At 42.1% G+C, this 11,524-nt stretch overlaps 1 long non-coding RNA gene across 1 annotated transcript in view; it reads right to left on the bottom strand.

The window, feature by feature from the left end:
- Positions 1-10,937: 10,937 nt before the first annotated feature.
- LOC126988870 (uncharacterized) overlaps positions 10,938-11,524 on the bottom strand; it is a 920-nt gene continuing 333 nt past the window's right edge. The window contains exons 2-3 of the long non-coding RNA XR_007742604.1: positions 11,482-11,524; positions 10,938-11,388 (exon numbers count right to left, since the gene is read on the bottom strand). The exon at positions 11,482-11,524 is cut by the window's right edge and continues 61 nt beyond it. This is a non-coding gene — a long non-coding RNA (uncharacterized LOC126988870). The remainder of the gene's footprint in view (positions 11,389-11,481) is intronic.

Here is an 11,524-nt window from a genome sequence, read left to right as displayed (position 1 = left end):
ACTCAAAATCTATATATGGGTGGAAAGCATGCAAGGAATATTAGCCTGAACTGTTCTCATTTCCTCTTGTTAAGACAGCGCGATTTATCTCAAATTCACACTCTGGGCAGACAAATATTCGGGAAAGAGAAGGCAAACCAGTTTGTAGATATATATAAATATGCTGTATATTCACGTCCTTATGGATATCTTCTTGTTGATTTGGGTATAAATACTCCTGAGCCCCTACAGTTTCGCTCAAACATTGTTGGAGAACCCCCAGGTGAACGCGTATTCCAATGGTGAACTCCAGGAAGAAGGAACTCTTACACACACTATACTCCCAACATAACGAACCCTATGGTTTAAGCTCTCAGGCGAAATTATGGGAGAAAGCAAAAAGTATAAATCCGGCAATAACACGTGATGACGTATTCAACTTTTTGAGAAGCAATAAAACATATACATTGCATAAGCTACAGACTAAAAATTTCCCGGCAAAAGATAATAGCCTCAAAACCCAAAGTAATCATGGCTGCCGATTTAGCAGACGTGAGACATATAAGAAAGGAAAATAATAACATAGGCTACTTGTTAGTATGCATAGACGTGTTTTCTAGGTATATGCAAGTTGTCCCGTGTCGGAATAAAGACGCAAATACTATGCTCGTGGCCTTTAAACAAGTGGTGGAAAATAAAGATTCTGAAGGCTTACGAAGATTAAACACCGACTTGGGCACAGAATTCTGGAATCGAAAAGTAAGAAACTATTTATGTTCCCGGGGCATTAAGCTATACAGTGTGTACTCAAGTGAGATCAAAGCAGCCTTGGCAGAGCGGGCCATTCGTACACTTAAAGCACGCATCTACAAGTTCATCACGTCTCAAAATTCTTCAAGATATATTGATCAGCTGCAAAACATGGTCAGTGCCTACAACCGCTCGCCCCATTCTGGACTGAAGAACAAACAAACTCCCATTGATATTCATAACTTAAAAACCCATCTGCAATCAAACGGCAATTCCACGCAATGTATAAAACCCGAAGCAACCAGCGTCTTCCATCAGTTCTCGACTGGCAGTTGGGAAATAGTTCGCCTTGTTGGAAGTGCTCGTTCCTCTGTATTCCATAAAGGATACACGCAGCAAAATACTCACGAGCTCTTTCGCATAAAATCAATTAAACACAAGAATCGCCCAAGAACTTATCTCTTAGAAGATTTGTCTGGAGAACCAATACAGGGGATATTCTACGCGCCAGAGCTCGTCTTAAGCGCTCTGCCTGAGACATACGATATTAAAATACTGCGTTCACGAAAAATAAAGGAAAAAGCAGTATTTTGTATCGTGGTTGGGATACCCTGCTTCATTCAACAGCTGGATTGACGCTAATGATATTGTAGAAAATGCGTAAAAGACACCACTCCTCAGTGCACAAAATTACTTTGTCTTTCTTTTGAAGAAATTAAAAGTAAAAGATAGAAACCGTGCTATTAAGCAAGCAGCTCGAGAACAATTGAACTGTATATCTGAAATATTTTCCAATTTGTTAAAGAAGCACCTCACCCTCAATAGCAAAGTTATCAAGAAATTACGTAACTATCGGGAAGACATACGTGCCATAGCTAGAAAGAAAACTCCTCTCCATAAGAAAAGACTTATATTGACATCGAGACGGGGCGGTAATATATTAGCTGCTATATTACCTATTGCCGCTTCCTTGATCGGAAAATTATTTGGATAATGCGCACGTATTATCTTGTTCCTGAGTCTACCGCTGAGCGTGTTTTAACGGGTATTAAGCCTAAATGCGCCAACTCCACGAGTCCGGGGGTCAACGGCCAATCGTGTTTCAACCCGCAGTCGACCCATCCCGATCATATGCCGGTCTCTGAACATGTGCCAGCAAGCAGCAGCGGTCGTGTCGTCCCATGGTGCAAGACCAAGCACTCCTACAAGATTGAACCCGTCGTCTCGCTCTGTAAGAAAGAAAAGTTACAAAAAAAAAGAAAATATCGCGATCTGGTGTATACAAAACCACAAAACTACCACCCGTGGAACTTAGAGTCACAGGGATTAGGGAGAACAAGATATCCTCCAATCCTGAAATAAGTAATTTAATACCTCTGTATGTTAAAAGTATCGACGTGCCATACGTCAATATGATGCTAGAACGAATAAAAGACAATCCCATCGTAAAATGGGATAGCCGAGGCAACCTATTGTCTTCTGTTCGATCCTCCAATATCCTGTACATGTTGAATTTACTCTCTAATGCAAGTCAAAAACCAACGATTGCTGACATTGCTGATATAAAACACATCATTGACGCCACGGGTGTATTACCTAGCGAAATAAAAATTACGCGCGTGCGGCAAACGATTCAGGGATCTGGTTTCACCAAACAACCATCGTTGGCAACTTACAGATGGGACCCATATTAAATCCGCTTTTCCAATGTGCTAGTGCAGTCCTACATTGTGATTCAAGAAAGAAACAGAATCATGGACGTTGTAGATACTGAACCGCGTTGGACGCGCGACTTATACAGAGGGGGCGGCGACGTCATGGAGAGAGAAATGCCGGAGGCGCGAACGAACACGCTCGGACACGGTGGTGCCCCGAGCGGGCTTATAAGAGAGAGCAGATGGGACGATGGTTCGCTACTCGTCCCTCGCCATCAGCTGAAGCGGTACTATTCATCACTCACCAGTATACCAGAGGACACCATGTCGGACGCCTACGTGTTCAACTACAAAGACGGTTCTCCTGGCGATGACATCTACCGCAACAACAAGACCATCATCGTTTCTTCCCTCAACTGCAGTTCCTGCTACGAAAAGAGGGGGTTTACTGGACGCCTACATGGATTATACCCGCACAGTAATCTCTACCGCGAAAGAAGCCCGATCTATCAACTGAACAGGTGTCGCTGGGAAGATCGTGGTATTCCCGGTAGTCTGCATATTCGCTATCCTCCGAGTGAAAATCTCCCTTATGTGGCGTGTATCCTAACCCAGTATGCTCCTGGCCGCGAACTGGAAAATAACCCTATAAACCAAGGATATCTTCAGACGTCAAGAGATCAAAATTTCATTCGTGGGGTAAAGGAAGACAGTTATGATAACCGCCTCCGCTGGTTTAAAGAGTCCATCACAAAACTGGTAGAATGGGTGATTAAAAGCAACATTACAAGTGTCGTCTTCCCCTACAATATTGCAAGCGCTGGAATTCTTTACGTGTTGTGGAAAGCTGACTACCAACCGCATCTCCAAGAGGCTGCGGCTGAACTCCAACTGCATAATATATCGTGCGTCATCCTGGACAGATGGTGGACCTGCGATGAGCCTGAAACAAAATTAACTCTATCTGTGTCTCCCGAGCGAAACAGGAAGAGGAAACTGGTGGATACAGAGGACGATGCTGTGGCTGACGAATGGAAAAGAAAACGGGACGGTGCTGTAGTCGACGTGGATCCTGAATAACTATAGCTCCAGACAATTTCCCAATAATTATGTACATCACTAAATGTAAAATATGTCAATAAATAACAATGTAATGATGTTTAGTATGATTTACCTTCAATATGTAATTGGCATCTCGTCATGTCTACCTCTATATAATGAAATAATTATAATATTTTTGCTAGTGTCTTGCTTGCTCTAAATGGAGTCACATCATATATATGTTACCAGCATTGCGGATGGGGAAATTTACCCCAATTCCAGCGCTAGCTTTACTAATAATATACAAACTCTAACATTAGACAAGGACGTGGAATATGAAGTCGGTCTACTGAACGTGTTGCTTCCCCGTCGGTATTACATTGTTAAACCGGGTGAACCAGAGTGTAGTATACACCTTGAATGTGGTATAAGACCAACGCCAGATTCAGAAGCTATTGAAAGACGCACACTGTCAAAGGCTATTAATGCTAATATCTTGTATAATGACACTGGGTATTTGCTGATGTGTGTTAACGGTATAATAACGACATTGATAAGGGAGATGGTCGATGGATACAACTACCATTTACTAGCGTATTCTAGAGAGGTTCTTGCATTTAGCTCCACAAATGATCATTTAACTTTGTTCTGCTACAATGGTTATCATCCACAAGTTGTATTTATTAAGGTTTCCTTTGATGCGCGACTGGCCCAGGTTCTCGGTTTTGTCCCCAACTTAGGTTATGCTGTGTTTTCTTCCTTGGGTACACATGAAGAACAAAAACCCCGTTCTTGTTCCGCTACATGGTCATGCCACTCTGTTGAGAAATGGTGACGTACAGTGTGTTCTCATTTACACTGACCTTGTCAATCCCTCTAGGTATGCAGGGAAAAATGTAAATATTCTTGATGCCTTTTCGCTCTCTGGAGGTCTAACAAAAGGCGTGCATCCAACTATATATAAGTCCCTTAAATCCAAAGTAATTGATTCGATTTCTATTAAACTCACAGATCAAAAAGGTCGTCCTATGCATTTCGAAGAAGGATACCCTGTTACATGTTTACTTCATATCCGATCGCGTTGAATCTTTGAGTACATTTTGCTGTATTAATAGGAATGTTGTCCATTTGAAAAGACAGTCTCCTCGCCGCCACCATGCGGGTTACATTCATCCCTCCTTCCGTAGCAGAATATCATACCCTGTTTTCGAATGGCAAACATATATCATCCCGAGGGAGTGGTATTGATGATATAGTCACACTTTCTTATGAACCAAGCTATCACAGAGGCGGGGGTTTATTCTCGGTTTTAGCTGGACTCGCTAAAAGAGCTTTCCCTTTCCTAGTGAAAATGTCATTGTGCCTTCAGCTCGAACATTTGGAAACAACGTTCTAGATGATATTTCACAGGAAGCAACTTGAGAAGCTCTATAAAAAAGCATGGAATTAATTCCTTAAAGCAAGCTGCAATGAAATTGACTAGAGGAAGCGGGAAAAAGAAAGTCAAGCGAGTCGGGAGGAAAAGGTGTTATAAAAAGGACATCTTTACCGAGTTGTAATCATTGTTGAACTAAGAGCAGTATGGCGAGCATCACCAGCGCGGTTGGTGTCGGGAACCCGCGTTCTCCCTGGGGCAATATGCCGCCGGTGTCAGTGAATTGTTTCCGCCCTAACAAAATGAGATTATTGGAAACAACGATTGCCTCCCGTTATGATGCTGATGTTTTACCTACTAACCTCGGATTCAATATGAAATTATCCGATAGATATATAGAATTTCTCATTCCTGGAACACTTGGCAGTTTTATTGATTTGGGGAAATTGGTGTTGCACACCTCTTTACGCTTAACTAAGCCAGACAATACTCCTCTCGAAGACGCTCAACACGTTGAATTTGCAAATAATACCGCGCACAGCCTATTCCAATCAGTGCAATGTTTTTTGGGGGATGTAGCTGTTGACAATAATGTACTTTATGGGTACACATCAGACGTTAAAATGCTGAATACTTTGTCGCCCAACAAATTGAATACAATTGAGCCAATGCTAATATTGCCATCCCAGAGAACGGTTTTATTTCCAAAGTAACAGCAGAATACTTTGACAATGCCAGCGCGCAACACAAGACCATTATGAAGCGGGTTAAGACTCACGGTATACAACTCTGTACCCCGCTTCTTCTGGATATAAGTTCTTTAGACAGTTACTTGCTCGATGGTATTTCGATTAGACTCAGAATGGAACTATCTAGTAATGCATGGCTGCTAAATTCTCCAACTGGCGATAACATTCGTCTGCATATAGATTCAGCCAAGCTGCTTTATACGCGACTGTTTCCTTATCCTAATGCACTTCATGCTTTGAACGCGTCTCTCGCCACAGGAATCTTTTGAAATCGACATTTACCAAAACCCTCTTGAAAACCTATGTGCTAGCCAAAGACCAAACCTCAGGAACGTATGATCAACCGTGGGTGGATGTTATTCCGGAAAAACTCTCGCTTATTATAACGAGCATGGAAGCTCATTCTGGCGACTATACGCTAAATCCATTGTATTTGAGCCATGGCGATATAAGTCAAATAAGCTTAAGTGTTAATGGTAGAACCATGTATAATATTCCTAGTAAATTCCCTCATGACTATGCTGAGCTCTACCATCGTACTTTGGATGCACTTGGTTTTCACAAAGACCATTTAATCGGAAAGGATATTTTCGGCAAGGGGGCAATGATTTGCACATTTGATTTGCGTGCTGAAAACTTGAATGATAATTTGCCCGTTGAAATGAATGGGGGGCTTAGATTTAGCTTGAATCTAAGCAAGGGAGAAAACGAGAACCGTCTGTTGATACTGTTTGGCGAAACAGTGGGTATAATAACAGTTAATTCTGAAAGACGGCTGCAGTGTGATGTGCGCGCTTGAAGCGGCTGTGCGATGAACAACATGGAGATTGAAAGAGGATTGAGGGGGCACATAGGAAAGCAAGCCTTGTTTTTAGGCGTGTTATTGGCAGACGAGGTAAACTCTATACCTCGATATAGAAAACCTATAGTGTGCATCGTCAATACGCTACCAAGTTATTCTAAAAGAGAAATGGGACACTGGATTTGTCTCTACTATGAACCGGGCATGGCAGTGTTCCTAGATAGTTATGCTCTCGATCCAAAATTATACTCTGATCATTTCAAATATATTGATTACCCCGGGCTCAGTATGTATAAAAATTCATTTCTACTTCAAAGCACGCGAAGCGATGTGCGGGCTTATGCCATGTACTTTGCCTACAATGTTTCGCACTTGGGTGTAAGAGAAACTCTTGAAAAAATATGTATGGAGTTTTCCAAGACCGAATATTCGAGGAAAGTGTAACACGTGATGCGATTCGCTTACAGCAAGTTTATAATGCCCGTATGTCATCAAACATTTAACACGTGTTCATAAAAAGTAAGTATTGACTTATTGATTTTTTCATAATGAATTGTATTACATTCCATGAAGCATAAGTAATTTTCTAGTTCCTTTATCGGGGGGTGGGGTGGTTGTATACCATGCTTAAATCAGAGGTCTGGCTCCACTCACAGGTCCTCACTCGTCACCGCCACTACCCCGTGCAGCCCCCGCCCCGCCCCGCCCCGCCCCGTCCCGGGCCCCGAGCAATCCTGTCGCATCTTGCCGCCGCACCTCTCGCTACCGCCGCCGCCGCCGCCGCCGCCGCCCGCCTGATTTGGCGGGCAGTCTTTTATGCATGAGCCGGATCGAAACATAAAAGCGTTTTATTCATGTTTCCACAAATCGAATAAATTTTAAGACAATTATTGTGTTTTTTTCATCCGTTTTGATAAAGGTCATATAAAAAAGTCAAACTAACTCAATGTTTATTTGAATTTTGTCAAATTATGATTCCAGATTCATCATGTGCAATTTTATAATATCAAAGGCTCCAACATTAGTCCTATATACAGAATATATTTACATATATTTTATATTTAACATAAAAATAGCAGGCAAATTCTTACACTATAAACAGTATATACAACATTCACACCAGTCCCTATCTTATAAACAACTACAATTTATTCTGAAAAGTCTGTATCTACTAGCATATATTCAAGGGGGGATGATGAGAGCATTTGATTTATTTCTTCATGTTACGCGGCTTGCATTAACATGTCATCATCCGCCTCTACCCGTTTTATCAAGGGAAAATATTGCTCGACCAGCACATCCTGTTCTCCCCACAATTCATAGGTTTCTTCTTCTAGTTCTCCCATTTCACCGATCTCTTGCCCACCCATTACCTCGGCTAGTCTCGCTTCTGTTATGCCTCTTTCATCGCCTTCCTCCAAATTTTCTTCGTTTGACAGTGTCATGATCTGGGCTACCTCCTCCTCCTGCTCTTCCTCCTCTATCCCTATAGAATTATCGGGATGACCGTAAGATCGCGACTCCAAGGTGCTAATGTAGTATCGTTTGTCCTCAACTACAGATATCCCTCTCTTGGGATATTTTACTGTACTCATTCGTCCATTGCGCACTGTGAATCCCTGATAGTCAAAGGTAAATGTTTGCTTCTGGAATAGGGCGTCTTTGTATCGCTGATGAGCAATTTTCTTCTTTATGAACTTTGGAACGCCCTTAGCTGAATTCAACCGGTCACCGTCTGCCAAGAGGATGGAGTAGCATTTTGGTTTTACACCTACAAATTCTGAGATGGTTCTTTCCCCCACTTCAGACTTGAGAAATCCAAGCTTTCCTTTGTTGTCTGTGCTGTACAAGGAATGTGAGGGGGTAAAGTTACTTGTGTCTATATAGCTTTTGAAGGGTTCCTGCGAGTACTCTGTTAATAGATCAGGAGTTTCAATTTCTGTTATTAGGGAATCAGTGTCGCAATACACTAGTTTCGCCCGATCCCCGTAATGAGCCTTCAACACATTGTAATAGAAATCATATAGTCGCAGCTTGGACAGCTCTAGGATGTAGTAGCCAATGTAGTTTGGATGATTCACCCGTGAATATTTCTTATGGCGAGTTACAACTACATGACCATCATTGAGAGGTACAACGCGTTTAAAGAAAGGACTTCGGGCCAGCTTCAAAAACTTTTCGCGGTTGGTGACAATATCTATGTCTTCACTATATTTGGCCACGTTCATCAGGAATCGACCAAAAATGCTGTTTGAAATACACTTGATTGCATTTTTCTTGATAGGGCAAGTAGCACTTTTGCGGGCTTCTATGTTATCCTGAATGAAGTCCGCAAGAAAGTGCTTTTGCTTAAACGTATAAATAGCATGCACTTTTTAACAACCAGGCCTAGTCGAATAAGTAGTTTAAGGGGCAGAGCAAATAGCATTTTCTCCTGAGCAGCATGTGTTCCAATCAGTTTTATGTTCTTACACGGTGCTGGACGGTTTTCTTCTTCATACCATTCGCGTGTGACTGACGATATATCTCTGTTGGTGATATTGTGTCTTCTGATGATCAGTGGGAGGTCATCCGTTTTCTCAACGACTTCACGTGAGACAGCCTCAGTATCGCACAGAATGAGATATCCAAATCGCCATCGGTTGCTTGATTGACCAAGCCCCGCTCAAAAACGACTGCATTTCTGTCTCATCTAGTTTCTCATATCCCCACATGGCAACTTCTCTTGCATTACAGTGGGATAAAGACTGTTGAAGTCAATATATGAAAGGAAAGTGCTTCTATCATGTTTTGGATTAAACTGAGGGTTCGTGTAGATGTTATTGGCGCGTACAAAACGACGCACAACACTTGTGTAGCCCCCACGCACATTTGTTTGAATGCAATGATATATGTCTGGGCTACTAAGCACCTCTAATTCCTGCTGTGTTTTTAGCAGAAAGGAGTCATAGGCAAATCCTGGCAGGCTAACATAATTTACAATATCCAACCTCCACTGGGTTTTCAAAATACCTCTCCACTCTAGGAAGACATCACATAGAAGACCAACATCCACTTTTACATAAAGCAACAAATAGTCCTTCAGGCTCTGACACCCAGCTACTTTCCAAACATTCTGAGCATGTTTATAATCACTTTCGGAAAGTTTTGCTTCTTGAAGCGAATTGAAAAATTCTTCGCGGGATGGAAGACGTGTCTCAGAAAGTCGTTCCATCGAATCCATATAGTCATAACAAAACACCTGCTTTCCCTTGATCAATAATGGCAACGCAGGTGCTGGCACATCTTTCAACATCTGTTGTGTGCATATGGGTTCGTTCCCATTACTGATGAATTGGTTCGCTAAAGCCGCGAGCGAACCAGACATAAAGGCATACGAGTCAATAAATCTCAAGTCATTTATGATGACTTCATGGTATTTGTGAACTGAACGTTTTGGTCTTAGTTTGATTTTCAAGTCAGGTATCGTTAATTCACGCAGGATTAACGACATGTCGTAATTAGCATTATGTGCAATGAGAGTGAGCTGCAATTTGTGATTTTTCATTTGGAGGTTGCATCTATTACAATAAGCTCCAATGTAATTGTTTCCTGATTTTTCATGGTCATGATGTTTTACCTTTACCTTTTAAAAAACCCTGTTTGCAGAGAAGACAGTGAGTTTGCTCATTGTGACGTGTCGTATCTTCATCGGTCATGTTGATTTTATTGTAGCCTTTAGAAAATTTCAACTTTTTCCAGGCACACTGCATTGTATGAATAAAATGGTTTACAGCATTACTTCCACAATAGGATCCGCTTTGTACTGTTTCTCCGTTTCTATTCACTATAATGTAAGCATACGCTATGGCAAAGTGATGTCTCTTTACACATCCAGACACATTCGAAGAAGGCTGTACGAGAATACTCTCAAAGTCATAGAATGCTAAATAAGATGGCTCATATGCCTTAGCATGATTAATAAATTTCACAGTAGAACCCGCGGGTGGGAATCTTAGTCTTGTGATCATCGTTGGGCAAATTAGCACATGTTCAGCAAGCGTTGCCTTGTTCTCACAGGCGCACAGGCAGATATCGCAAAACATTTTTTTCCCGCGACGTTGGCAGGTAAACAGGTTCATGTATGCGTCAAAGTCTTGGATAAGAGCTAGGTGTCTGTTCCCCAACAACAGACAATGAACAACTTCTTGATCTTTGAGCCCCTTTCTGACTAGAGTTAGTTCGCCTTTTTTGTCTTCAACGTTGTCTAGACAGTAAACGCGAATACTTATGTTGTTTAATCTTTCAAGCCGACCGAGGTCTTCCCAGGATACCGGGGTTGGAATGTTACCCGTATTAATAGAGGCCAAGCAAGCCTGCCCGATGGAACTACATTTCTTGACTTTAGATAGCGATAAGCTGTTAGAACTTGGAAAACACAGTCCGTGGGTCCCGAAGGGTTGAGAACTTGTGTTTTCCCTGGAACACCCTTAGGATAGGGCACATACTCTCCAATACTATTGTGCAGCATTATAAGAGAGAAGGAACATTTTACGCTAACTATTTCATCTAACGTAAATCCACTGCCCTCTTCGTCCGACATGTCATGCTCAAACCGATTAACAAAATATTCGGATAGTTCACGTACATATGAATCCATATCGCCATAGCTAATTACCTGCATATGACTTCTCATATACATATCTCTATATTGAACTCCACCGTCGGGGTCTTCTCTGACTAAGCGCAGATGCATGTCAACGTACACTTTAAAAGAAGGAGGTCTAACCTGCTGGCAGCCTTGGAATACAGACTCTACTGCCTCGCGAAGACGGCCAGTGTTGTTGTTGAAATATGATGCAATGTCGCCGTTGTCTGCTGGTGGGACGGGCACGTCGATCGTTGTTAAGGCCCCGTTGAAATGTTGGCTTATTTCACCTGGTGTTGGTGAGGGTGTTGTTGTCGGCCGTCCCGGGTTATAACCGCTGGGTCCTGGCTGTGGAGAACTGTTTGGATGGGAGAATCCCTCACGACGGGCTTGCTTTTTCCTGCAGGTGTCTGAAGAAAGGTAAAATAATATTAGAGAGAAATAGTGAAATTACAATTTTTCCTTAGAACAGACGTGTGCGCAATAAAAACGTAGAAACTTACCGTTTGTTCCTGTATTCGCTTGTTTTCGTTTTCGTCCACTACC

Source organism: Eriocheir sinensis, unplaced genomic scaffold (genome assembly GCF_024679095.1).
Source record: "Eriocheir sinensis breed Jianghai 21 unplaced genomic scaffold, ASM2467909v1 Scaffold10, whole genome shotgun sequence".
NCBI lineage: Eukaryota > Metazoa > Arthropoda > Malacostraca > Decapoda > Varunidae > Eriocheir > Eriocheir sinensis.
Note: the sequence above shows the minus strand (reverse complement) of the source record. Positions and strands in the feature narration are given on the sequence as shown.